Raw genomic sequence first — 25,807 nt, forward strand, 5'->3', positions numbered from 1 at the left:
TTTTTAGTCAATGTTGCCATGTCCACTTATTATAAGCGACTATGGGCTCTGTAAAGTTGCTTGTAAATATTGTGCGTTGCGTTTTTTTGGGGGGCTTGTGTAAAGTGTAGTTGTTTATGTATGTTTAAACCAGTGGTTCTCAAACATTTTCATGACCCCCACATTCATATGTAATCCGCATATCCCTATTTGAAAAGTACCAGATTTGTGTTAAAAATGATTAACTTTTTTCTCCAAGATATTTTTGAAAATAGCAGATCGACCTGTTGTGAGCTTGTGTACATTGACTATTTTCAATTGTGAATAGGTTTAAAGTGCTTGTGTGGCCTATAGTCGCTTCTTTTGGGCTTGTTTCACAGACCTGGTTGCTTATTTCTCTCGCAAAATCACCTGGCAACCCCGGTTTTAGTGGCACAGTGAGGAGGAAGTGGGAAGGAAGGAAACCATGCATCGGTGGTCCTTATTTCTTCAGATGAATGTAATTAGTAATTCCCGATTAAAAGAGCTCCACTTGAAATTCAAGAATGTATCTACAGTACATTTCAAAAGAGTGCTGGATAATGTTTCTATACCCATTGTGAATATGTATCAGCAGGAGGGAATATTTCATGTAATGTAATGTATAATTTTCCTACAATAGATCTAACATTACGTGGGGTGAAGTCATATTTTGTCAAGGAATTATTACATTTCACATACGTGCGTACCATAGTTGGTTTTTTGTGATAATGATAAATATTATTTTATATGCTCTATTCAGCAGCGCTTATAACGCACCAGACTTGTACACACAGATTTGTAATTTCTTGAACATAATCTGAAAATGTCCGAACATCGTTGAAATGGCATGCATGAAATATGGACACGGAGTTGAAAGTGGTTTAAAAAAAACAGCAGGGGTATATTACTTAGATTTATACTTTATACATTATGAAAAAGAGAGGGTTCAACAAATCACTAGCGCTAGCACCAAGATTATACTCAAGGCTTTTTAAATTAATTGAATTGATTATTTTGAGGACAAAATCGTGAAAGTGTTTTAAGGAGAAGCTATTTGCAGAATCGTCCTCAGGTCTGAAGAGTTGAGAGCCATACAATGGGTGAGGAGTAGTGTAGGTAGAGAGGGCTGGTAATCAGAAAGTCAAAACAAACGAAACAAACTGCTCCCCAGGCGCTGAATTAATGGCGTCCACTGCTCCTAATAGTTAGGATGGATAAATGCCGTTTATGGGCATCTACATTCACATGTGCAAATGTGCAGTGACAAATACCCAACAACTAAACAATTGACTCCTGTGCACTGTATTCACTGCAACTAAATGGGGTTGTTTGTGTACTTAAAAATCTTGTTAATCAACCTTCAATATTTTAACCCTCCTTGTACAGCAAAGGGGCATTCTAAACAGTCTCTTCCGGCTGTGTTCAACTTTTCGTCACTGACATCATGACATCTAGGCTGATTATATAGCAGACGGGCTTATAAGCAGACAGGCTTTGCGGTCAGAGCGTTCACATATAATCCTCTGAGTCACGCAAGTGGGCTGGAATACGGCTTCAAACTGACATGCAAATCAGAATCCCACCCGGCAGCAGCCTGATGGCTGCCCACTACTAGTCATCTCCAATAGGCTATTAGCCAAACTTATCCCCTGTAGAGGGCCATAGACACTCTTATTGTAACCAAGGTCAGCTCATTGCCTGGATTACACAGGATGTTTACACTTAACCACATGAACCCTAGAGTGCCTTTTATGGGCATGTCATAATAGACCAACATTCAAGGAAAGTGGCCAAAGTTGTGGATCCACTATTTCTGGGTTTAAAGGGCAACTTTGCCCATTTTGCACCCAAACCCTATTTTAACACATCATAGTAATAACTCCCGTTTCCTGCCGGTGTTTACACTAACCTTTGAAGAATCACGGCGTCACAATTGTAACTCCATTTCATGAAAATCCACCTGAAAGCAGTCCCATCGTTTGTGTTTGGGTCGGGGAATGCAACACTGCGGCGATGCCAAACATAAACAAGGAACAGATCAAGCGGGAAGCGGCCGACGCGCACCGTAGGCAATGCATTGAGCCTCGGTTTCCCAGAAGCCTTAGGTCTTTTAGTCTTTCGGTCACGTGATCCAAACGTGTGACGTGTCATGGATGACCGACGGAAACTGTAACTTAAGTTATAAAATGTTAAAAAGAAAACTGTGAATTCAACAACAAAAGGCGGGTTTAGCATGTTCCACAGGGAAAGACGATGGGAAAAAAGACGGGTGTAGCGTGATCCGCAGTCCAACTGTTAATGAAGTTGAGGACATAATAAACATCAAATACCACTGAAGTGGAAAAAGCGCCACTCCAAAATAAAGGATGCAAGACTTCCTGAGATACACATTCTCATTTATTGGGGCTGCTTACGCGTTTCAGCCTCAGCCTTCCTCAGAGCAGATTTAAGTTATATTTATAGCTGAGCACCCACTGCCTAAACTAAAACGATGATTTAAGTTATATTTATAGCTGAGCACCCACTGCCTAAACTAAAACGATGATTTAAGTTATATTTATAGCTGAGCACCCACTGCCTAAACTAAAACGATGATTTAAGTTATATTTATAGCTGAGCACCCACTGCCTAAACTAAAACGATGATTTAAGTTATATTTATAGCTGAGCACCCACTGCCTAAACTAAAACGATGATTTAAGTTATATTTATAGCTGAGCACCCACTGCCTAAACTAAAACGATGATTTAAGTTATATTTATAGCTGAGCACCCACTGCCTAAACTAAAACGATGATTTAAGTTATATTTATACTGAGCACCCACTGCCTAAACTAAAACGATGATTTAAGTTATATTTATAGCTGAGCACCCACTGCCTAAACTAAAACGATGATTTAAGTTATATTTATAGCTGAGCACCCACTGCCTAAACTAAAACGATGATTTAAGTTATATTTATAGCTGAGCACCCACTGCCTAAACTAAAACGATGATTTAAGTTATATTTATAGCTGAGCACCCACTGCCTAAACTAAAGAGGCATCTAGAGGACGTGCACCTGCTTTTCATTCTTACCTATGGACTGTTTTCTATTAGTTCCAGTCAGACCACCTCGTCCAGCTGATCACATTTTTTATTTTATTTTTTATTTTACTTGAACCTGGGGGTTCCTGGCACAAAACATTTTCAGATGGGGGTCTGCGGCCAAATACAATTCAAATTAAATTTGGGGGTCCTTGACATGAAAAAGTTTGAGAACAACTGGCATAGACGATGCATTGAGCATGAAGCAGTGGTCCCCTGCAAGCTTTTGCTGATTTAGCAGCTGTCAACTCCAGACAGCATCAGCAGCTGGGCGTGCGTGCGTGCGTGCGTGCGTGCGTGCACGTGTGTGTCCTATCTTAGCATATTGCATCCACATCATGCATTATATCAGTGTATATTTATCGTTGCTGTCGGGCAGAAACCTCTTATTGCCATAACATAACTTGTAGTGTTTTTTCGTAAACAAATGCCGTACAGCGTCATACAAAAGCATCCAAAGCAGCAGATCTGCAAGCTTGAGCTTGCAAGTCTTTGAATCTGGATCCTAAAAAGTGACAGTATTGGACATATGAGGTTTCCACCCGACAGAGACGATCATGGATTCCACAATGCCACGCCAGACTTCCCGGTCCTTCATTGCCATCCCCAGTTCCTGCTTACTGATGCGTGTGTCCCTAGCGATGACTAGGGAACGACTGGTCTGCGTTGAGGCAGGATTCCAGAGAAGAAGGGAAGATATAACCTCATGATCAGCTCTGTAGCAGTGGCCGGCTGGATCGGACCAGTGAAGAAACACGGGGAAGTTTGCTGTATATATTAGAGGAGTTGATGGGTGGCTCTTCCAAGACAGACATAGTGCACCTCTAAGGCTAACGTCAGTATCACTTTGCTGTCAATATGTGACAAGTGACTCATAGTTTGTGCAGGGCAGGTTTGAGTTGATTCAGTTAGTATCCGCAGCTGTAGAGAGTGGTTGTTTCGGTCCCCCCTGGCGAGGAGCCGGGGTGGAGAGTGACTGCTGGAATGTCCTGTGTGGTCAGACAGGGAGAAGATGTTTTGCACAACACCACCATGCACGTTTTTACAGCTCAACCAAGCACAGCGTTGCTGCGTTTGTTACTCTGGCAACTGCACATCTAGCACTTGCACGAATGCAGCTCAGAGGGACCGGGATGCAGTCCTTTCTTGGCACCGGCCAGATTCATTTTGTCATGAAGCATTTTCAAGTTTTATTTTCGCCCGTAAAAGTTTTAACGCGGTCGGATTTTTAACATTGGATTAATATGTAAATTTCTACGAGGGCCTCTCTTCAGTTATTGCTCATATGATGCTTTTATGAGTTTGATTTTGAAAATGAACAGAGCTGTTGTTGGGGGGGAAATGAAATGTAATGTATTACCTGGACAAAGTTTTTTTTTTAGAGTGACCTCCAAATCAAACAGGAAACACATCAGTGTTCATCCTGGGCATGCACAACAGCTACAGTACCATGTTTGTGACAACATAATTATTACTGTAAATGCATCCATATACAAAAAGCTGATTAACTAACAGAGAGTGCATATATTATCTACAAGCTTTTTTTCCATTATGGGAATTGAAATATCTTTCACATAATTCCATTTTATTTCCTTAAGTCCACATATCTGAATCCTCAGCTTTTTTCTATGTTCACCACATGAAAATCTTTTTTTTCTTTTTCTTCCCTTTATGTGGCGCTCACAGTAACAAGCCTGTTAAGCGGCAGTGATAGGAGCCAGCAAATTCAGATCACTTCCATACCTACCACTGTCTCCCAAACAGATTCTCTCTTCGAGCATTACTAAAATCTGTGCAGAACACAGGCCTCCCACAGAGTTATTTACCCTGATTATAAAGCAGGCCAGTAAAGTGCCCTGTCCACTGAAGGAAAAAGTGCATAGCCATCTTTTTGCATACTGCATAAATTCTGTGGAAAATTCCAGCAGGATTGTTTTTTATTAGGCTAAAGTTCCCAGGAGCAGCACAGCCAATAAAAAGCCAACAAGATAAAAGAGCAGGGAGGATTAGGAAGGGATGAAAGCTGTAAAATTTTCCATATTATCTTGTGAAAAGCTATGTTCTCTTGCTCTCCACCCTCTTATTACATTTACCTTAATTATTCTGAAGGACAAAGCCAAAGTTGGAGTGATCTGAACTTCCAGCAAGTCACCGCCACCACGTATTTAATGCTAATTCAAAGCCTTTTATGTCCTTGGTGGTGCTCTGAAATACATTTCTTTTTCTAATGGCAAGAAAGCAGCCATGGACTCCGGTAGTAAATTAAGAACATTGTTGTGCAAAGACAACCTGACTCAAACCCCCCCCCCCACCCCACTTCAACCCCTCCCCTGTGCTCCTGCCCTCCCTGTTGCGTGTCTACGAAGCGCACCACAAGTCAGGGAGACTCATAAAAGGAGAGGCGAAGAGACATTGAAATATCTGAACCTTGCAAAGATAAACAAACGGAGGTATTCATTGCACATTTTATGAGGCTGTCCAAAGAATTCTGTCCTCTGCCAGGTCTTTTTTTTTTTTTTTTGTGTAGGACCGAGGCCTTTTAGTACAGCAGATCAATTTGCACAATCAAATTAATAAGAGAAAAGAACAGACATACACCCAGGCATGAAAGAACAGACATACACCCAGACCAGGCATGAAAGCATTTGTGTTTGCACGCTTGACCGGATAAATAAACACTTGTACACACACGGTTACAGAGAGAGACACACACACACACACACACACACACACACACACACACACACACACACACACACACACACACACACACACACACACACACACACACACTAATAAATAAATAAATAAATAGTTAAATAAATGGGCTTACTTTGCCCAGCTCATGGATCGGTTTGCAGTGTTTAGGTCTAAAGAAACCATCTGGGTGTTGCCTTTCACTCTGCTCTGTGGAGCACAGATGCGCCTTTTGTAGCGCGCTCCAAATCTTAATAAGCAGTTAAAATATTTACCGAGGTGTTTTTTTTTCTCTTTCTTTACCCCCACCCCGCCCCCTCTGCGGCACACAACCACATTTCCTCCTTTTGCATCTTCAACCTTTTTATCATTATTATTATTTATACCTTTTCACCGACGGAAAAATGGAGATGTCCACTAAACGTGATTGATTGGGCTTAAAAATGCCCATTATTACCATTAAGCCCCACATGTCAGCTGCTGCCTTTGTGCCGGCTGTATTTCTAAGCTAACCAGTGATCCATGAGCACGGACAGGAGGGGGAGAAGAATGTAATGCTTCTGAAAGAAAATGCCCATTTCTCTATGGATCCTTCACTTGATTAAAAATACAGCTGCAGACACTAGCATACGAGACGCAAAGAAAGAAAGAAAGAAAGAAAGAAAGAAAGAGAGAAAGAAAGAAGAGAGCGAAGGAGTAATAGGGAGGAGGGAATTGCTGATTATGTAGAAAAAAGGGAACTTGTTCAGAATTAGGATTAATTAATTTCTTTCAGCTAGCAGAAAATAAAAACGGTGTAATGTCATGTACTGTATGAATGTGCTTGTGTGAGAATGTATCCAAGTATCATGTGGCAAAAGCGATAATTGCCTTTCCAACGCACATGGGAACTGAAACCTGTGGAATGTGCAGGGAGAGGAGGGGGGTCAGTGAATCTGTGTATCTGTTTGTCACTGAGAACGGAACACTTATCCACCTGGCACTTACAAACCATACTGTTTAATGTCACACAAATACATGTTAGAAAAGCAGCCGGACAAACAAAGGAGGTAGAATATCTGAATTAAAGTGTATATTCCGTGCTAACAAGCCTGTTTAGTCTTTTCTGAAACAATTTTGTTTTGTTTGCCTTCTCGTCGAATTCTGTGGGATGCGTTTGATTTTAGACAAATGTAATAACACCACAAGAGCACATGAACACTTACTACAGAGCTGAAATATGTCCTGTTTTTCTTCTCTTTTTTTAACCAAACAAACACCAACAAGAAACCCTAGTGTTTACCCCAAAAGCCCTACTTCAGACTTAACAGGTTGACTGCGGACCATTTACGGCCGTCTTCCAGGCTAGACTGCCTATGTTTAAAGTTCCCTTTGAACAGCCAGTGCACCGACCACTGAGTTGCTTGTCATGAAAATCCACTTTAAAACGGTGTAATCGCTTGTTGTAGTGTAGTCCATAGTGGCGATCACAACAACAGACCGGGCAGCGCATGGCTTCGTCCTCCGGCAACTTCTCCATTGTAAACAATAGGAACTAAATTTCCCATAACCCTTTGCACACCGGAGCGTAGGACCTTTTCGCGATGACGTCATCCAAACGCGTCTCATATCCCATTCTGTCCCGTATGACTTAAAACTGATTAAAAACGTGGATTTAACAATGAAAACATAACTCAGGCAACTCGCAAACCGCAGAGAAAGTGTTCTACAATTAACTTGAGCAACTCGTGTTTAGAAGTCAAAGTTTTAATCGTACGATGGTGTGTGCCGATTTTCTGCCTATAATGACAGTAAACAACATACGGTAAGGCTGAATGTGGTTCTCTGTTTTAATATCTGTGTCAGAAACACACATGGTGCTTATAATCTGTAAATGAACACTCAGGCTTTTACAGTGTACAAGAATGTATGTCAGTCAGTCAGGTGATGTTTGATTCATAACATTATAGTATTTTTCTGATGACATGGTGATGACTGGATCCGGGTGGCATGATGATTGTGTGTTTAGCTGAGATGTGAGTAAGGCCATGATGTCATGGGAGATGTAAACAGCATGGCTTCATAACTATGTGATGCAGTGAGTCACTGCAGACACACACACACAATCACGCACACACGCACGCAACTCTGTAACTCAAAGTTACGCTGCTGCAGCCTAACACAGGGGTTCCCAACCTTTTCTATGGACCCCAAATAACCACAGGCTACGGCTGCGGACCCCCTATTATAGCTTAAAAAGTTAATTTAAAAAATACATGGAAATAGCTTGTAGATCTGCTATTTTTGTAAATTGTTAAATGTTTGACAATAATGACATGCTATTTTATTTTTTTATTTATGTTTTAATACATTTTTGTTTCCCCCCCTTTCCATTCAAAGTGGACCCCCTGGTGACGCACGCACACACAGACACAGACACACACACACACACACACACACACCGCTGTTTGGATTTGACTTCCTGCACATGGCTTTCACATGTCAGTGGACTAATATGGCCTTATTAAGCTATACCCAAAAGCTACAAGCACCCCCCACCCCCCAATCAAGAAATATGTTTTAGGGCATTGTAAAAAGCAGGAAATTGTATTTTCACCATGCACTTCCTGTGCTGAAATTTCCACAACAACTTTATATTTGAGAGAGAGAGAGAGAGAGAGAGAGAGAGAACCCTATAACACAAAAGCTGAACAGGCTGCTAACTCTGCTGGGTCATTAAGTATTCACACTTTTTATTTCGTTTTATGATGATTTTCAGCACTTATTTCAAAAGTACACTTTTCAAAATGTAGGCCTACCCATTTCTCTGTAACTCAAAGTTACGCTGCTGCAGCACAGGGGTTCCCAGCCTTTTATGGACCCCAAATAACCATAGGCTACGGCTGTGGAGCCCCTATTTGTAAAATAGCTTAAAAAGTTAATTTAAAAAATACATGGAAATAGATTGTAGATCTGCTATTTTTGTAAATTGTTAAAGCTGCTATAAGCAATAATGTGTCAAATGTAATGACTTTTTTTTGTATTCAGACAGCCAGCAATGGGAATGGAATGCTCCCAAAAAAAATGAGTCTCTGTTACACATCTAAGGGCCACAATCTGCTGTTCCTAGAAGCTTTGTCAAATTTTGACATATTATTGCTTATAGCAGCTTTAAATGTTTGACTAATGACTAATTCTTTTTTTATTGAAATACATTTTTGTTTACCCCCCTTTCCTTTCAAAGTGGACCCCCTGGTGGCGCACGCACGCACGCACGCACGCACGCACGCACGCACGCACGCACGCACGCACGCACGCACGCACGCACGCACGCATGCACGCACGCACGCACGTGTGATGTATACAGTACAGGGGGCCAGGTATTTTAGAGGGTTGATTGAAGCAGTTGAAGAGTGAAGCCTGCCAGGCTTCATATAGAATATAGTGTCAGCCTTATCTCCAATAACATTCCAGCATACGGCGTGAGGAGACGGCGTCCAGCCAGCGACACACGGGGTGACGGTGGCAATTGGTCTCCTGAGCACTCTGTGGGAGTCATCAGTCATGGAGGCACGGCAGCATGGCCATTAATTCACTCCGTGGGAGGAGACTGTCCACCTCCACAGGCCCTTTGAGTTTTATGTGTGATTAATAGGTGGCCTTCCTAGTCCTCGGCCATTTTGAGCTTACAGGTGACCAACCTGTGACAATATCCCCTGAAGCGCCCATGGGTGACGTCCGTGTGCACGTTGCCACGGTTTTCTTTTGTACATTCACTGTATTTAGTTGGCGTTCTAATTTAGGGACAAAATCAAATATATTTACTGACCAAATATACCTTGATACCGATAATGTAATGATTGTAATCTGAAAGATGTTTTGTTTTTTAACATAAAAAGTAATACGGGAACATACTGTAGCAGATCTACAAACTCACACTGCGTTGTGATGCAAAACATTGTTACTTTGTAAATGGGCTTTTTTTGTGAAAGTATAAAATAAGCTGATTAAAATCGGGAGAAGACGGCGCTTAAGAATATCATGCTGTGTGTGTGTGTGTGTGTGTGTGTGTGTGTGTGTGTGTGTGTGTGTGTGTGTGTGTGTGTGTGTGTGTGTGTGTGTGTGTGTGTGTGAGTGTGAGTGTGAGTGAGTGTGAGTGAGAGACAGTCTGCCTAATATATCCAATGCTTGAAACATCCTGCCACCTATATGCTGCTGGTGTTGATACAGTGGTGCTGCTTGGTCACAGGCAGGCAAGGACATGAGAACATGTGCCGGGGGTCTGGAAAACATGACCTCACACACGCTCCGGAGCGGAAAGATTCCCAGAGGTCAAAGCACTGTTGTTCCTCAGTGGGGAGGAAGTGCCCAAGGGTCCGGGGAGGCCATCGAGTGACCTCACAAGGTGACATATTGAGCAGCGGGGGCAATCTGCTTTAAGACGCCCACCTCTGTGATAATGACACACACACAGCGACGCAGTGGCTGGATTAGGAAGCTGCACAGTGTTTAGAATGATCTGCCCGTGATGTTCACCACTAAACTGATCACTGAAATCAGGTTAGCTGATTAAAAAAAATCACTTATCGTGCACATGTGTATTTGTATTTTATATTTCCAAAAGTACTTGTTCATATACCAGTTGTACGCTATACACAACTTTTCAGCCATTCAAAATTTAAAAACCCTAGTGTCCCTATATTCTCATGGGAACAATTGGCATATGTAGCTCATCTACAAGCTTATCTAAAAGTGAGAGCTTATACTGTACATCAGCTTTTTTGTTAAAAAAAACATTTTTATTCAAAGGGTAAACGAGGACATTGTATACACATTTTCACAGTGATTGGTACAACCCCTTAATTGTTTTTATATTTTCTCCCACAATTCCCTTCCACCCCATCCACCCACCATCTTTCCCCACAAGGCCGGACATACAGTACAGTAGGCCTACAAACAACAATATATACTCATGTATTTTTTGCCAATGTTTTATGTTGGTGTAGAGAAGAGGGAGGGGGGGAACAAGCATAGATACCTGGACAACCCCGCAGTTAAGTGGTTTTGAACAGTTTCAACTGTTGAACCTCAATGCAGCAACTCAGTGGAATGCAGACTCGCAATTTGCATTGCACAGCAGCTCCGACTGTCCATCTCGCTGCTCCAATAGGGCTCCCTAGCTGTCTCCTCCTGCTGAAATAAGTCATCCCTTTTTTTCCTCCCCTTTATCTCTCTCTTAACATCCCCCCCTCCCTCCCCTCTCACCAGCCATTACTCTCCACCTATTCTCGGCATGCATGGCGGTGGATGCGTTTGTTTCTCTGCGGCTGCTGGGCAGACAGTCACCACGTGGTTCCCTCCCCCGCCCCGCCCCACCCCCCCTTTTTTTTTATAGCTGCCATGCCGTTTGTTTTATTTATCTGACAGCCGTCCCCTCGCATTGTCCCGGGTTATCAGCGCTCTCCTGCGGATCGCGTTACCGCCTGCGCGAGGCTCTGACCCATCTCAGGGTTCACCTTTAAATCTGATTCTTATCATTACTTCAGTGATAAATAGGCAAGGCTTAGGGGGAGATTACTACGCTCGTCCCGTTCCCCTTTTTCTCCTTGCACCGGTGCTGCTGGCGGCGATACCACCCCCCCCCCCCCCCTCCACCCCCTCCCTCGAACCCACCCCGACGGGCCCGCTGAGCTGACAGCACCCCGTCTCACTCAGGGAGGAAGGCAAACGCTCAACTCTGTTCCTTTAAAGATTTTGGGGACTTTAGAAAAGAGGGAAGGGAAAAGAGAGAGAGAGAAAAAAAAGCACTGTTTTTGCCGTTCCCATGCGAACAGTGCCTTATCTCCAGTGGGCGTCCTTTAAAGCCCTCTTCCCACTCTGCTAGGCTCCTCCGAGAGTTAGTCAGCAGCACACCCCGTCATACTGACAACTGAGCTCCCTCATCGATTTTTCACACGGGTCTTATCTGCGGCAATAGTTTCAGAAAGTTTTGTATGTGTGTGTGTGTGTGTGTGTGTGTGTGTGTGTGTGTGGGGGGGGGGGGGGGGGGTCGCTAATGAAAGGGATGTCGTTTCAAATGTAATCTGCCAGCATACTGTTCCCAGCTCTCTCCACCTCACCTCTCCCTCACACTCTTTTCCACATTTGGGTCTCACTGCTGCTATGCGTGCTCTCTTTCACTTTGCACTAGATGGTAGGCTAATTGTCTTAATTGCTTCAGTGTTGTTTTAGAGATGGGGACCTTAAGGATCTTTCTATAGCCACATTTCTGGGTATCCACACTTTATATCGCATATCTCCCCCTTTTTCCTTTCATGTAAAGGCTTGGTTGTTATTTGATATCACACAGTCAGACCTGCCAATTAATGTGTGTGTGTGTGTGTGTGTGTGTGTGTGTGTGTGTGTGTGTGTGTGTGTGTGTGTGTGTGTGTGTGTGTGTGTGTGTGTGTGTGTGTGTGTGTGTGTGTGTGTGTGTGTGTGTGTGTGTGTGTGTGTGTGTGTGTGTGTGTGTGTGTGTGTGTGTGTGTGTGTGGTCCGTTGTTTATAGATAAAGAGGGCAGACCTACACTGTTGCACTGGTAATGTCCTATGGGGTCATCATCTCTTTGTCCAGTTGGAGACACGTGGACACTGTGTGTGTGCGCGCGCGTGCACATGTGCGTTCGACTCTGTCAGTGGTCAGTCCGTGTTACCCCTTCCTTTGATCGATGGTCACTAACGGCCGACCCCACTGACCACCACTGGGAAATATGGAATTCATTATTTAGCTCCCCATGCGGAGTCAAAGGTTAAACTGGAGCAATGATAAAATGGAGGGAATGGTTTGCTCTGGACCCATGACGGCCGGACGGGAGTGACAGTCCTGCACAAGGCCGACGCTCCTACAGCGTTAGCAGCTGGCTCCTCTCACCTATATCATGTGGACAGTTTTAACAGCAGTAAGCTGAGAGAAGTGCACGGCCGGGTGATGGAGGACGCCGGAGTTAGCCCCGGGTCGCAATACCTAACCAGGGTTCACAATCTTTAAGTAAACATTTAGGAGGATGCGTACCTCTGCCATATTCATCATTAGGAGAGTTCACAGCTGCTGTCAATGGAACCTGTAAAAGCCTAGTTTAACATTATTTTTTTGTCTCCACACTGGTGGTCTGTTTTCAGCTATTGTAGCCTATTATGCTGAAGTTTGGCAGAGGGGCACAAGCTGCTTTCTACAGCGCGTCATTTCAAACATTCATTTGTTGTTTTTTTTACCCCACAGCTGTATTGCACTTCACTCTTTCTCAATAGTTTATTGATTTCTTGTGCCGTTATGTAATAATGATAATGAGGCATTTTGAGGCTCCTCTCAGATTATGTGATTGACCATCACCGTATGAGGCTGACCTCTTGCCCTCATCAGCTTTGCCCTATTTGGCCCAATTATTAGCTGAAATGACGAATTTGATCTCCTTTCAAACGCGGCCCATACAAAAGGTTCCATTCTCTCCCCATCATGTTTGGGCAGTGGGCTAACAAGAGCCGACTGGTGCATTAATGATGATAGATTCCACACCCAGGGACCTCGGAGAACAATCACTCCCAGAATGCCGTGCAAGGGGGGCTGACCCCTTGACCCGTTTCAGGCCACACGGCAAAGGAAATCTATAAGCAGATTTGGGAGGCCGGGAGTGGTCAGTGGTGGCCGGAGTGGCCCGGTCAGTTAAGCGCTATAGGAGCGTGTTTGCTGGACAAACACATTCGGGGCACACAAGCTCCACAGCTGGGGGGAATAATCCCATTGAAGGCCTCTCTAATATCCGGAGGCAGTGTAAAAAAAGAAGAAGAAAAAAACAGACGCTGTAAAATATGCAAATCTTTTTAAAAGCTAATGAAGCACAATCTCATTTCACAACAAGCTGAATTTTGTTCCAAAGAGGCAGAAAAAGACCAGTTGAATTGAGTCCCACGGTGTTGCCCTGTGGGAAACTTGTCATCTTTGAACCCTGCGTATAGGGGGGTTGCTATCCCCTGTACCTCAGCAACCACCCAGCATCTCCCTGCATGTGAACGGCGGCCCTGTTTCCTCCAGGGGGAGAGCCAGCAAAGTCCTTTCAGGGCAACGCAGTCCAGTTCACCACCATACTACTGTACACCGCATCACCTTATTTACATTTTCAAACATGGAGGATCGTATTCCGAATCTTGCCCCTGCGCTGTTAACAAGGAAAAAGTACATAGAATACGTCTGAGGAAGGCAGGTGAAGGGAAACAAGTCAGCCCAAGTACGCAAAATAGTATTATTAGATCCAAGTCATACTACCAGCATTGGCATAGAGGCATTCTTTAAAGACCCCCCGCCAAAAAAAACAACATGATCATAAAATTATGTTTTTATGTGGCCACACCCACCAGTTCATTAAGTATACCTGGTTTTCACCTTAGCACCACCCACCTGTACTTAAGCCGCACCCACAGCTGTTGTATGATAATAAGGGCTGGTTTTAGTGTGTCACTTAAGCGGTATATTTCGTTTGGGCGTCTATTAGTTGTACGGTTTCCAAAGTAAAGCCTGATTTTTATTTCACCGTACGACAGTGTATGAATGAATTATAAGTCAATACATGTAGTGGGAGATTGTGTGCGAGAGCGAGCTGCACTGGAAGGCCATGTGCGATACTTTGCAGACACCCAGCTGACAGATCATCCATTATTTGCCCAGGAGCTGTAATTTGCCCCAAAACACCTGCCTTGACTTAACTATCGGCTGCGGGTCCTGTCGCGTTTTACACCTTACCCAAGTAGGTTGGCAGCCTTTACAAGCTAGGCGATAATCCTATCCTTTATTGCTGCTAAGAAGGCTACCTCTGCTGCCGTCTTCATGAGAAATAAACACCCACACCCATGCCTTGGAGCATGAGAGCGTAGCCATAGGGACACCACTGATGTGGTCTCATTTTCATTTACTCATATTACATTGCCTTTTTAGATTATTCTGATATTCCAATTAAATAAATATTTTATGAAAATAAACCAACATAAGCCAGTGTGTTTCACATCAAAACACACACTGAAAAGAGCAGATTTTCAACTGGCACGGGTAAAGTGAATTATCCTTCATTTATACGCATTGCAAGTTTGTAGATCGCCTATTTTCGACGAGGGACACCGCTATACGACACTGTATAGCAGGTAGAGGAGACATATGTATTTGTTGTAAGGCCCTGTCCAACCCATACAGGACCTTATCATTCATCACATATTATATCCTTACTGTCGAGTAGAAATCTCTTCACTTTTTGTAAATTAAAGACCTACTTCATCATACTTCTTTGACATACTTTGACATACTTTTTCCAAAGATAATCTAAGTACAGTAGAGAGCACAGTATACTACTGTACAATGCACTATATAGAGTATACAGTACATGTACATATAAATAAATGCATAGTTGCACCGCTCAGTTCACACACAGGTGTGATTTTTGAGATTTCCATCCGACAGAGACCATATTCTGTTGACATTAGACCATACACACACTTGAGCTTTGACGCAATATTTATGCATTTTTATTATGGCATCGACTGACTGAATTGTAAGCAATTTGGAACTTGTTTTGACGTAGCTGAATATGAGACAGACTTTGCTTGTGTTTCAGTTGTCACACACACTATTATAACAAGCCAGTGTACTGTACTGTAATGACATCCAACATCCAGTGTTTTTAGTTTTTGAAGGGCTAGATATTGATTAATACCCTGTCCTTATCTAACCATGAGGGGGTGGTGGTTACAGTTTCATGGGAAATCCTAAATGGGGCCTTTCATAAAAAAAAAGTCCATGGGTACAAACAACGTGCATTCAAGGACAAATTGTTTTCCATGAAAAACTGATAAAACGACCTGTTCATCGCTGAGCAAACTATGAGTCATTATTTACATTCAGAAAAAAATACAGTTTTCAGGACATGGACAGGTCTGTGTGTGTGTGTGTGTGTGCGCGTGTGTGTGTGTGTGTGAGAATCAGCCTATCATTGTCCGGGGCAGTCTCTTTCCCGTCTAAATGTTGAGAGCTTTGTCCTCGACCCGACTCTTACAGTTTATTAACCTTACGGGTAGATTATTTCATAGCCACCAAGGTTGCTGCAGATCAAATAAGGACGAGGTGGTCCGCTGAGAGCAAATTCCCAGAATGTGTTCGTGGTCACCTCTCCCCGATGACCACATGCATGGAATTATGGAACTTCTCGGCACCCACAGGGTTTCTTTGTTATGCCAAGTATAGGAATAATCATGAAAAATGATTTAATGCCTCATTAAGCCGGTCAGGATGACTAAGAACGTGTTCATATTTACAGGAACAACCTGGTGAGAGGATTTTGCACGTACATGAGAGAGTCACATGCACTGGCACAGTAGCCTGTTGTTGCCACTGGAGCAGCTGGAGTTTATGTGCCTTGCTCAATGGCATTCTGAAACTTGCTGTTTGATTGATTGAAATATGTATTAACAGTTTGCAGAATTACTGTACATTTCAAGCACAAACTCAATACAAAGACTGTTACAGTAACTGTGAGTGGACGACCCAATTAAGCATTACACTTGTTTACAAGAGGGTCCACCATGTTCAATTCATCAAAACATTTAGAGACGTACAAATAGACACTTCTATATAGACAAAGAACAGAACAGGAATTCATCATAGAGGTAAAAAGGGAAAAGAGACATAAAGTGAGGGGAAAAAAGGGGGGGGGGGGGGGGGGGGGGTTGGAGAGATGTTGTTCTGGACTATGATGAAAAATGAATCACCCATTTAGACCTGAGGCCGATTCTAAAAACACCTCCTAAAACATAAGGTTTTCTGAAAACATATGTTGCTTATGAGACACAGAGGTGTATGTGACACAGAGGGCGCAGCCGGCATTAAAGGTAAAACAACGTATAGGTAGCACAAAGTCTAAACCCTACTGTATATACTGTACAGTGAATGGTGTCTCCCAGGGGTGTCTATTTGGTCCCCTATAGCCTATACCTTTTGTCCCTCTACACCAAATCTATTCACGGAAAATAGACAACTTACAGGCTGGCACCTTGCAATGAGTTGTGAACTCACCTATTTCCAGAGAACGTTTGTATTTTATGATGGACCTTATGCATAGGGGCACTTGGGTTCATGTGGTTAAATTTACATCAACACACTTTTTTTCTACTGCAGGAAATTTACACAATGCTGATGTCAAACAAGTTCAGCTAAGGGGTCCTTGGCCTGAATTTTTTTTGGAAGACGCCTGATCTATACAGTAAAGCTTCTGGTGACTGTGTTCAGCTTCCAGGAAATTCCATGTATGTGTCATGCAGACGTATACGATGTTATGACCACCGCATCATAATCACAGTGACTCGTGAAAATATGATTCTATGAGTGTTTTTTCACGCGTCCGTCCATGAGTCACGACAGACGTTCTCACACATCCACTCTCAGTGATTTGAAGGAGTCGCACGGCAGAGCAGACAACAACCTGACGGTGAGAACAGACAGTCCCGAGTGTTCAGAAGAACAGACACATCCCCTGTTGTTGTTCACTTTGCAGGTTCTTTGTTATTCATTGCCAAATGTGGATCCATACTATCTTGTTCCTATCAATGTCAGATAGCAAAGGCCTGCCGCCGTCCGCTCTCAGCGATGGCATTCCTGCTGGGAAGGGGCTTAGCGATTAAAGCGGACAGGTGTTCTCGGTCCTCTGAGAAATAAAGAAAAGGGAGCCGTCGATGGCAACACGTGGCCGCCACGGTGGAACATCCATAAAATAGATCATGGCGAGGAGAGAAAATGGATAAGGGCTCCAGGGGCGAGAAAGATTCAATCCATAGAGCAGGAATCTTTGACAGGTCTGGATGTTAAAGCTTGAAGGCCACTCGGTGTGGGAAATGTGAACTGGGTGTGCTTCCAATGCACTCGTCATTCTCCAAACACATTAACGCCGTGTTCTGTTTCTTATTCGCAGAGTGAATCATCTTATTCCAAAAGGAGAAATTCAAATGACAAATCCAAAAATGATCAAATAAACATAAATTTAGGATAAATAAAGCCCAATAAAGCCCATTAAACGATATTTTCTTACGAAATAGTTTCTTGAATTGAGTTTGTTTTCCCCTCACTTTGGACAATGTTACAAATGAATTTCATCAGTCTCTGTTCAGAAGCTCTTTTTTTCCCCAAATGGATTTGGGCATTTTAGAATCAAACCCCATAAGTGTGAGCTGAAAACTAACACATAATAAATGAGTTGTCCCAAACTGAATACACAGCTGTGAAGGAAATGACACATAATATTATATTTTTTCCTATAACATAGCATGGATATGAAACCTGATTTAGACTTAAGTCATGCATCTGTGTCACTGTCACGCACCAAAAGTTGATCTACAAGTTCAAGTGTACAGGATATAAATCAGGCATACGTCTCAGACTATGTTTACTATTGTATAATATGTCAACACACTGAGAATGATTTGTATGAATGATTCTATATGCATATATACATATTTAGTTTCTTCTATTATTATTATTAGTATTATTAGTATTATTAGAATTATTATTATTATTTGTTTATTATTTGTTTATTATTATTATTATTTGTTTATTTGTTTATTTATTCTGATTTCCTTTGTCCAATGACTGTGAAAATAAAACCGAACTGAAGTCTCTGTAGCAGCAGCATCCGAGACAGTATAGCGCGTGGTGAACCAGCCACTGTCTGCACCGTATTAGTATGCAGCCATATGATTCTTGGCAGTCGCGTCCCGCCGGGGCGCATATTGAATCAACAATGTTTCTGTGTAATTTCATCATATTACACTATGTCAACCTGACAGCGGAGCGGCGGTGTCATCGTGGGAAAGCTAATTGGATCCGCGGGCTGTGTACATGTCGGCGGCTCCGCTCCGCAGCCACCGTAGGCTCTCTGTCAGTACGGTGGCGATGGGGCCCCGGGCACGTCATGCTGGCCCCCGTAGCGTGTGTCAGGAACGAGGGTAGGAGAGGCCCCCCACTCCCCTACACCCCCCCCCCCCCCCCCCTGCCCGCAGATATCATACCAATGGTGAATTTGTCACCCTCTCTTCATACCACAAGTTGCCACAAGTGCATTTGATGAATGCTCAGTTTGTGTGACTTGACGTTTTAGCACACAGTCAAACCACGTATTAGGATTTGAGTCGAGCTGCCAAAGCGAGATTATTTGTTTTTTTCCCCTTTTGGGATATTGTGACAGTGATGTTAACATTGGCACACTACCCTATAGTAATACAAAACAAGACAGAGTCTATTCTGAATGGACTGAGAATGGATTGAGTACAATGCACTGAAACTGAAAATGGACCCTACCACAGGTGACATTGTTTTTGTGTGAATGGAGGAATATAATGTAATATCAATTAATATAAGTTGATTTTAAAAAAATGGGGCACGGTGGCACAGTCGGTAGTGCTGTTGCCTCACAGCTAGAAGGTCCTGGGTTCGATTCCCGCTGGGGGCATGTGCTCTCCTCCACGTCATCAGTGCGAGGCGGGGTTGGCGAAAGGGCCTTCCTGTGTGGAGTTTGCATGTTCTTCCAGTGTCCCCTCACAAAAAACATGCAGTAATCCTGGTCTCTAAACAGCCGAGGCGCCTGATGGAGGGGAAAGGAACTGGTCAGATGAACGTGTTCCTTCCACGCGCTACGTCCAGCCAGGGAAAATCCCCCCTGTCAGGTGAAAAGAAGCAGCTTGGACTCCTCATGCATAGAAGGAAGCATGAGGTCAGTCCGCTGCCCCCCCCCCCCCCCCCCCCCCCCAGGTTGGCAGAGGAAGTGTAGCGTCCAAGATTACATTCGATAATTGAAACTGAAAAAATGGGTTGCAAAATCATGGGATAAAATATTTTTAAAAAAAGGAAAATATATTTTCACGAGTCAGGTGGCAAAGGAGTTGCAGTTCCTCAGCAGATAAATAATGTATTATTATTTATTTTTTGGGGGAGAAGGGGGTTGAGGGATGATTTTTATTCCCTTTTTGGTGCATTTTGCACACTCAGAGTTAAATGAACACTCAGGACTTCAGTGTGAAGGCAGGGGTGAATACTGCTCTGGGCAGAACTAAAGAGTGATTTACTGTATTCAGTCTTTTCACTGACAAACAGCCCCAACCGAAAGAGGAAGAAACGTCGCTGAAGTTTTCCCAAGCATTGCTCAGATTCATTATGTGCATAACTTACTTAATAGCATTCCTTCTCTGTACACTTCACGCCATGCCTACCCACCATGCATTGCACTGGCTTTATATGCTACCGGGTGCAGAGGAGAAGGCTTGGGATCCGGGAGGGGTTGTCATGGGGGTTGTGTGTGTGTGTGTGTGTGTGTGTGTGTGTGTGTGTGTGTGTGTGTGTGTGTGTGTGTGTGTGTGTGTGTGTGTGTGTGTGTGTGTGTGTGTGTGTGTGTGTGTGTGTGTGTGTGTGTGTGTGTGTGTGTGTGTGTGTGTGTGTGTGTGTGTGTGTGGGCAGCGTAAAACATTTTCTTTTCTTAACACAGTTTTTACTTACTTTCTACATGCTTTTTCTTTATTAATAACACACAGGAGCTGCTAGTACAAAGTAGAGGAAATTCACATTACAAGAACTAAAGGAATGCAAAAGGAACATTTTTTTGGGAAAAATAAAGTTTGCGGGGAGAAAGATTCTTATTTATCTTTTTTTTATTTTGTAATAAAGAGTCTCCACAGCAAACGAAGCTGATTAATTCAGCCCTCCACCCCTGAAAATGATTCCCCCCCCCCCCCCCCCCCCCCCCCTCCGCGCCACAGCACAAGAGCACTTGGGCATGTTTAGCGCAAATGTAATTACGGCCTCGGTAAGCGGCCAGCTTCTTAAAGAGCCCCTTCTCCTTGTCTCCCTCACTTCAATACCTGATGATGTCATGGCCCTTTGTGGGGTCACAGAAACTCTTCAAATCAACTGCCACTCATGACCTTTTCTTTCTACGCTTTTCCCCATTTCTTTTTTTTCCCTTCTTTTTCTTTCTGTCTCTTTTCTTTCTTGCTTCATAACCGAGGTCCCTTTTATTGGTTGATCAGGCATCCACGCCACCCCACCCCCCATCTATTTTGCTTTCTCCATTGGCTCTCTCTTATAAGAAATGCATGCCCCCTGTTTAAATGTATTGATAGTGCCGTAGACGTCCCGGCCTTTTGTCCCCGCTGGGGCTACTGAATTCTAAAAAAGTTCCAGAACACAGGGGGAAAGGGGTGCTTGCATGTGCCATTGTGCCAACACCGCCCACTTTCTAAACATATTTGACTGGAGACATATTGCATTTGCAGTTTGGGACCAGCTATAGCGATGCCGCTTTGAGAATTTCAACCATTTTACTGCCACCCTCAATGGCAGGAAGGAATGTAATCTGGCAAACAAATGTTGTGACAGACAGCTTGTCTGGAACGTTTTATGGGCTGTCTGCACTGTCGGTGGATGGCTGCACCACCAGAACCCCTCAAACACTTACATACGCACGCATGAGGAATGTGCACTTTCATTTATCTCATTTTAGTTTTGCTTCTTTTTTTTTTAACCACATGAACTCTAGCGTCCCTATTCTGTGGGTGAATATTCCTTGAAAATAACTGATCTATGAGCTCAGAACTTGTCGCAACGGGGTCTTGCTTAAGAGCAGCACTGCATCCTCAAACATGTCCATTTCTTCTTGTTACGCAACCTCTTTGGACAACAAAGCCTAAATTAAACTAGGCATTTAGGCTGTCCCCTCACTGAGGACATTTGAGCAGTATGCATATGGGATATGGCAGAGAGAGAGATACCGGTAGATATGGGGGGGTGTTCATTTGCCCTCTGTCCTGATTTTCTTTACTCTCCACAACCCCACCCCCTTCATCTCTCTTGTCCAAGTGATTACAGCACACTTAAATTCCTAATTGGCCTTACTCCTTATTAGCGATACAATTATACAGGCCCTGTGATTCTCCTGTGTGCAGTCATGTGTAGAGAAGAGACACTATTCAGCCCTATCCATAATTCAAACCATAGTTATTTATCCACGGGAAAAGGCCTAGGTCTCTTTGTGTGTGCTGTGCTGTGCTGTGCTGTGCTGTGCTGCGCTGTGGTTCTCATCGTGGGTCTGGATACATTTTCTGCCTAGTTGATAACTTGCCTACTAACCTGCCTTCCATTCAAGCCACACCATAAGGTGCCATGTACTTTAATCTTGACGATCCGTTGTTTCGAAGTACCATTGGTACGACTGTGCACATTATAACATACCTAACCCTGACCATAACCTCACAAAAATACTATGCCTAACCCTAATCTCGAACACGTTTGTTTGACTAATGGGATGTCGCATTAATCAGACTAATTAGCAGCCCGCCACCACGATGATGCTTCCTCCTCTCCAAATAAACCTTATTAACCATATGAACGCACCTGCTATTTTTTTCAAAGGATTTTTGTATAGGATTGTTTTTGGGAATTTGCAAAATGGGACATTCTGTAGAATGAGTATTTATGATGCCAGTACTTGAATATCAGACTTGTACTTATTTCTACAGTATCTACAGTATGGGGTATTTACTTTTACTTGGGCCTAAATAAAATGTGAGTACCACCCGTCTGTTACCACCACTGCCAGTTTCATGTTTTGAGAGTAGCCCACCTACTAACATTTTATTGTCTTGTGCACTTCTGTTGCTAAATCTTTGTTCCTTCCTTTTTGTGTTTTGTTCTATTGTTTTATCTACTGTATATCTTATCCCCGGCTGCTCAAGCAGCTCAATGTACCCTCAGGGATTAATAAAGTTTTATCTTAGAAGAGCCATCTTGCCACCCAGGAGCCAAACATAAGCAAGACCCTCTCCCTGTAGCGTAGCGGCCACTCTGGTGTTGGCAGCATGTCAAGTTTATTGTGGAACTCTTTTTTATGTTCTGCCTGGGTGGATTGGCTCTAGAAAATTTACAAAGTTATCTTTTTTTTTTGTCTTCTTTTTTTTTCCTGAACTGAATTTATTGGCTCCCAATTTCCATGAGCATGTGAACTGAAGCAGAATTAATTCATTTATTTAATTTTAATTTAATTATAACAAAAAAACATTGAGTTAGGTGGTTTCTTCTGAACTGCAACGAATTATGAACCCTATAGTTTCCCTCTTTCATGAATAAAGAGATGCAATGTGTTTCCCACACTGACTGAGCATATATATGCATATATATGCACATATATATGTGTGCTCGCGCATTTGTGTGTGTGTGTGCGTGTGGGCGTGCGCGCGAGTTCGTTCGTGCGTGCGTGCGTGTGTGCGCGCAGAAAAACACAAAGACGATAGGACCTCAGCCAGTACTTTCCTGCTGACCTAATTATAATCCTCGCGACACAGGCACTTCCCTGAGCCCTTCCCAGAGAAGGAGAGCCATCAGGGGTGACAGCGGGAGGTCTATCTGATCCGAGCGCGGCTCGTTGAACTTTTAGCACTCTGCGTCAAGCCACAGTCACAGATCTATGAGAGCACGCAGGCAGGCTGCCACGCCGCGGCGATGCACAGCCGCCGCCGCCGGTCCTGCTCGGCTATAATAAGGCAGCTTCTGATAGCATCTAATGACAAGGCAGGCACCCAGGTTTCCTGATACCATTATCAGAAGTGGGCCTCATCAGTCAGTCAGGACAGGACAGGTCTGTTCTGCACAGTGACAGACAGACAAGGTGTGTGTGCGTGTGCGTGTGCGTGTGCACGTGCGTGCGCGCATGATGACAGGAAAAGAGCCGTGATGAGAGGCCTCTGCCCAGGAGGAGGGCGGGACCAGAGGGGTGGACGTCCGACGGGACGGGGCGGATGGATGGGATGCCCCGCCCCAGACTGGAAGTGCTGTAGGAAGGGGGAGGATCTGTGGCCCGTAATGAGCCTCCATCTCCACCCACCAAGACCCTCCTCCCGTCAACAACTCCTTCCGTGCCTCCATGTCAACCAGGAACGACAGTCTCTCACAGCGGACGCACCTGCGCACCTCCGCTCAGAAAGTTTTTCAAATGCTTCAACCTGACAGTCTAAATAAAGTATCCTCAACCCGCCCTCCACACACCCACACTTCTGTTTCGCCTTTCCAGTTGTGTAAATATGTCCTAAATCAAATTAGTCGAAGCATATCTAGCTGCTTCCTGCTTAGCAGAAATGGCAAAAAAAATATTTGAAAGATTAAAATAAATGTTTTTATTTTTTATTTTTTGTGAACAGAAATGACAAACACATGACCGCTTGAGTGCAGTACAGAACCTTTTACAAGGTGGAATTACAGTAAAGACTCGTTTAGCATTCGAAGATTGTGCCCGAGTTGTCTGGTTTGAGAGACTAAAGCCTGATTCATACTTTTTTTTGTTTTAATGTTGTTTTTGTGGCTTTTGCCTTTATTTTATATTTTGTATGGAGGGACAGACAGTAGGCTGACAGGAAATGGGGAGAGAGATGGGGGGATGACATGCAGTAAAGGCCGTCGGGATCAGGAGTCGAACCCGCGGCACACTGCCAGACTGGATTACCAGCCAAGGTGCCTGGACCACTGAGCCATGGCCCAGGCCAGCCTGATTAATACTTAGTTGCACACTGGTGGTGTTGCCCGCGGTGAATAGGCAATATACAAGCTCACACCAGTGTGAGCTTGTAGATCTTCTATTTTACTGAGCGTGACACTGGCACGCAAACCAAGTGTAAATCGGGCTAAATGAGGAAGAAAGGTTCTTCTCAGGGTGTGGTTGGGTGCACAATATTTGCCTCTGAGATTAGTAGAGGTAAAAGTATTGGAAATTTGAAATACTCAAGTAAATACCTACTAACATTCTACTTAAGTACAGTACACACACTAAGTAATTTACTGTGTGTGTGTGTGGGGGGGGGGGGGGTGTGTGTGTGTGTGTGTGTGTGTGTGTGTGTGTGTGTGTGTGTGTGTGTGTGTGTGTGTGTGTGTGTGTGTGTGTGTGTGTGTGTGTGTGTACAACAGAGCAAAAACTTTAATGATCTATTGATTAATGTCTGTCTGTCATAGATTCATAACTTGCTTCACGCACATAATACAGAAGACTGATATACTGCCTGATATAAATGCCTTCAATTTTATTTACCATAGATAGAGAAATGTATTATTTTCATTTTTACACAACAGGTGTCTTTTTGTTTTATGTAATCACCGGCATTATGGACAAGGACAAACTAGAACACAATTATACACACATGAATGGTTACAATAAATTGGCTAACTTTATAATCCGGTAATCTTTTCTCTCTTTTTTGGACCATACACAGCATCCTAAACAACGTGCTTTTCTCGCTCAAGCACAGGAAGTCTTCGGCCGCGCTGAATGAACTCTCGAGCACCGTGGAGGAAGGGGGCCCGAGTTTACGCTCTTGCGGATTAACATGTTTGGAAATTCTACCCCTCTCCATCTGACATCTTTGTGCGAGAAGAAAAGGGGAGAAGCTTTGACAACGACATTTTTCACATGATCGGCCGGGAGAGAGAAAAGTGGGCCCTTTTGAAAGCCAGTGAAGCCCAGGAAAATTGTTTGTTGACCACACAACAACCGTCGTCTTGCGGCTGTCAGGCCTGCCTCTGGCATGAGGAATTCCTTTGGGAGACAGATTAATAGTTCATTTTCATGGCAGTCGCCCCCGAGAGACAGCGAGCGACACACACTGACAGAGAGAGAGACGGAAATGGAGACAGAGTGAGAGGGGCAAAGAAAAGCACAACAAAGTGTTCTGAGACTATCTACTTGAGCACATGAACCCTAGTGTCCCTAATATTCTGACTGGGGGGGGGGGGACATTCAACAAAAAAAGCTGGTCTACAAGCTCAAATTTTGGGTTGGCGACCCGAATAGTGACAAATCACACTTGTGTGAAGTGAGGGGTGCCTTTTTTTTTGCTTTTGTACATTTATTTTATTTTTCCATTCAATCTCTTTCTTCTATGAATTCTCTGGTGCTGTTTCAATTCACTGTTTCCTGTGAAGCTTTTTCCACATTGGTTACAGTTGTGCTG

At 43.6% G+C, this 25,807-nt stretch overlaps 1 long non-coding RNA gene across 3 annotated transcripts in view; it reads left to right on the forward strand.

Moving 5' to 3' along the window:
* Positions 1-25,557, forward strand: part of LOC306918842 — a 247,539-nt gene extending 221,982 nt beyond the window's left edge. For all 3 annotated transcript variants that reach the window (XR_013789414.1, XR_013789415.1, XR_013789416.1), the window contains exon 7: positions 25,070-25,557. This is a non-coding gene — a long non-coding RNA (uncharacterized lncRNA). The remainder of the gene's footprint in view (positions 1-25,069) is intronic.
* The last annotated feature ends 250 nt before the right edge of the window (positions 25,558-25,807 follow it).

This window comes from Electrona antarctica, assembly GCF_951216825.1.
Source record: "Electrona antarctica genome assembly, chromosome: 3".
Lineage (NCBI taxonomy): Eukaryota > Metazoa > Chordata > Actinopteri > Myctophiformes > Myctophidae > Electrona > Electrona antarctica.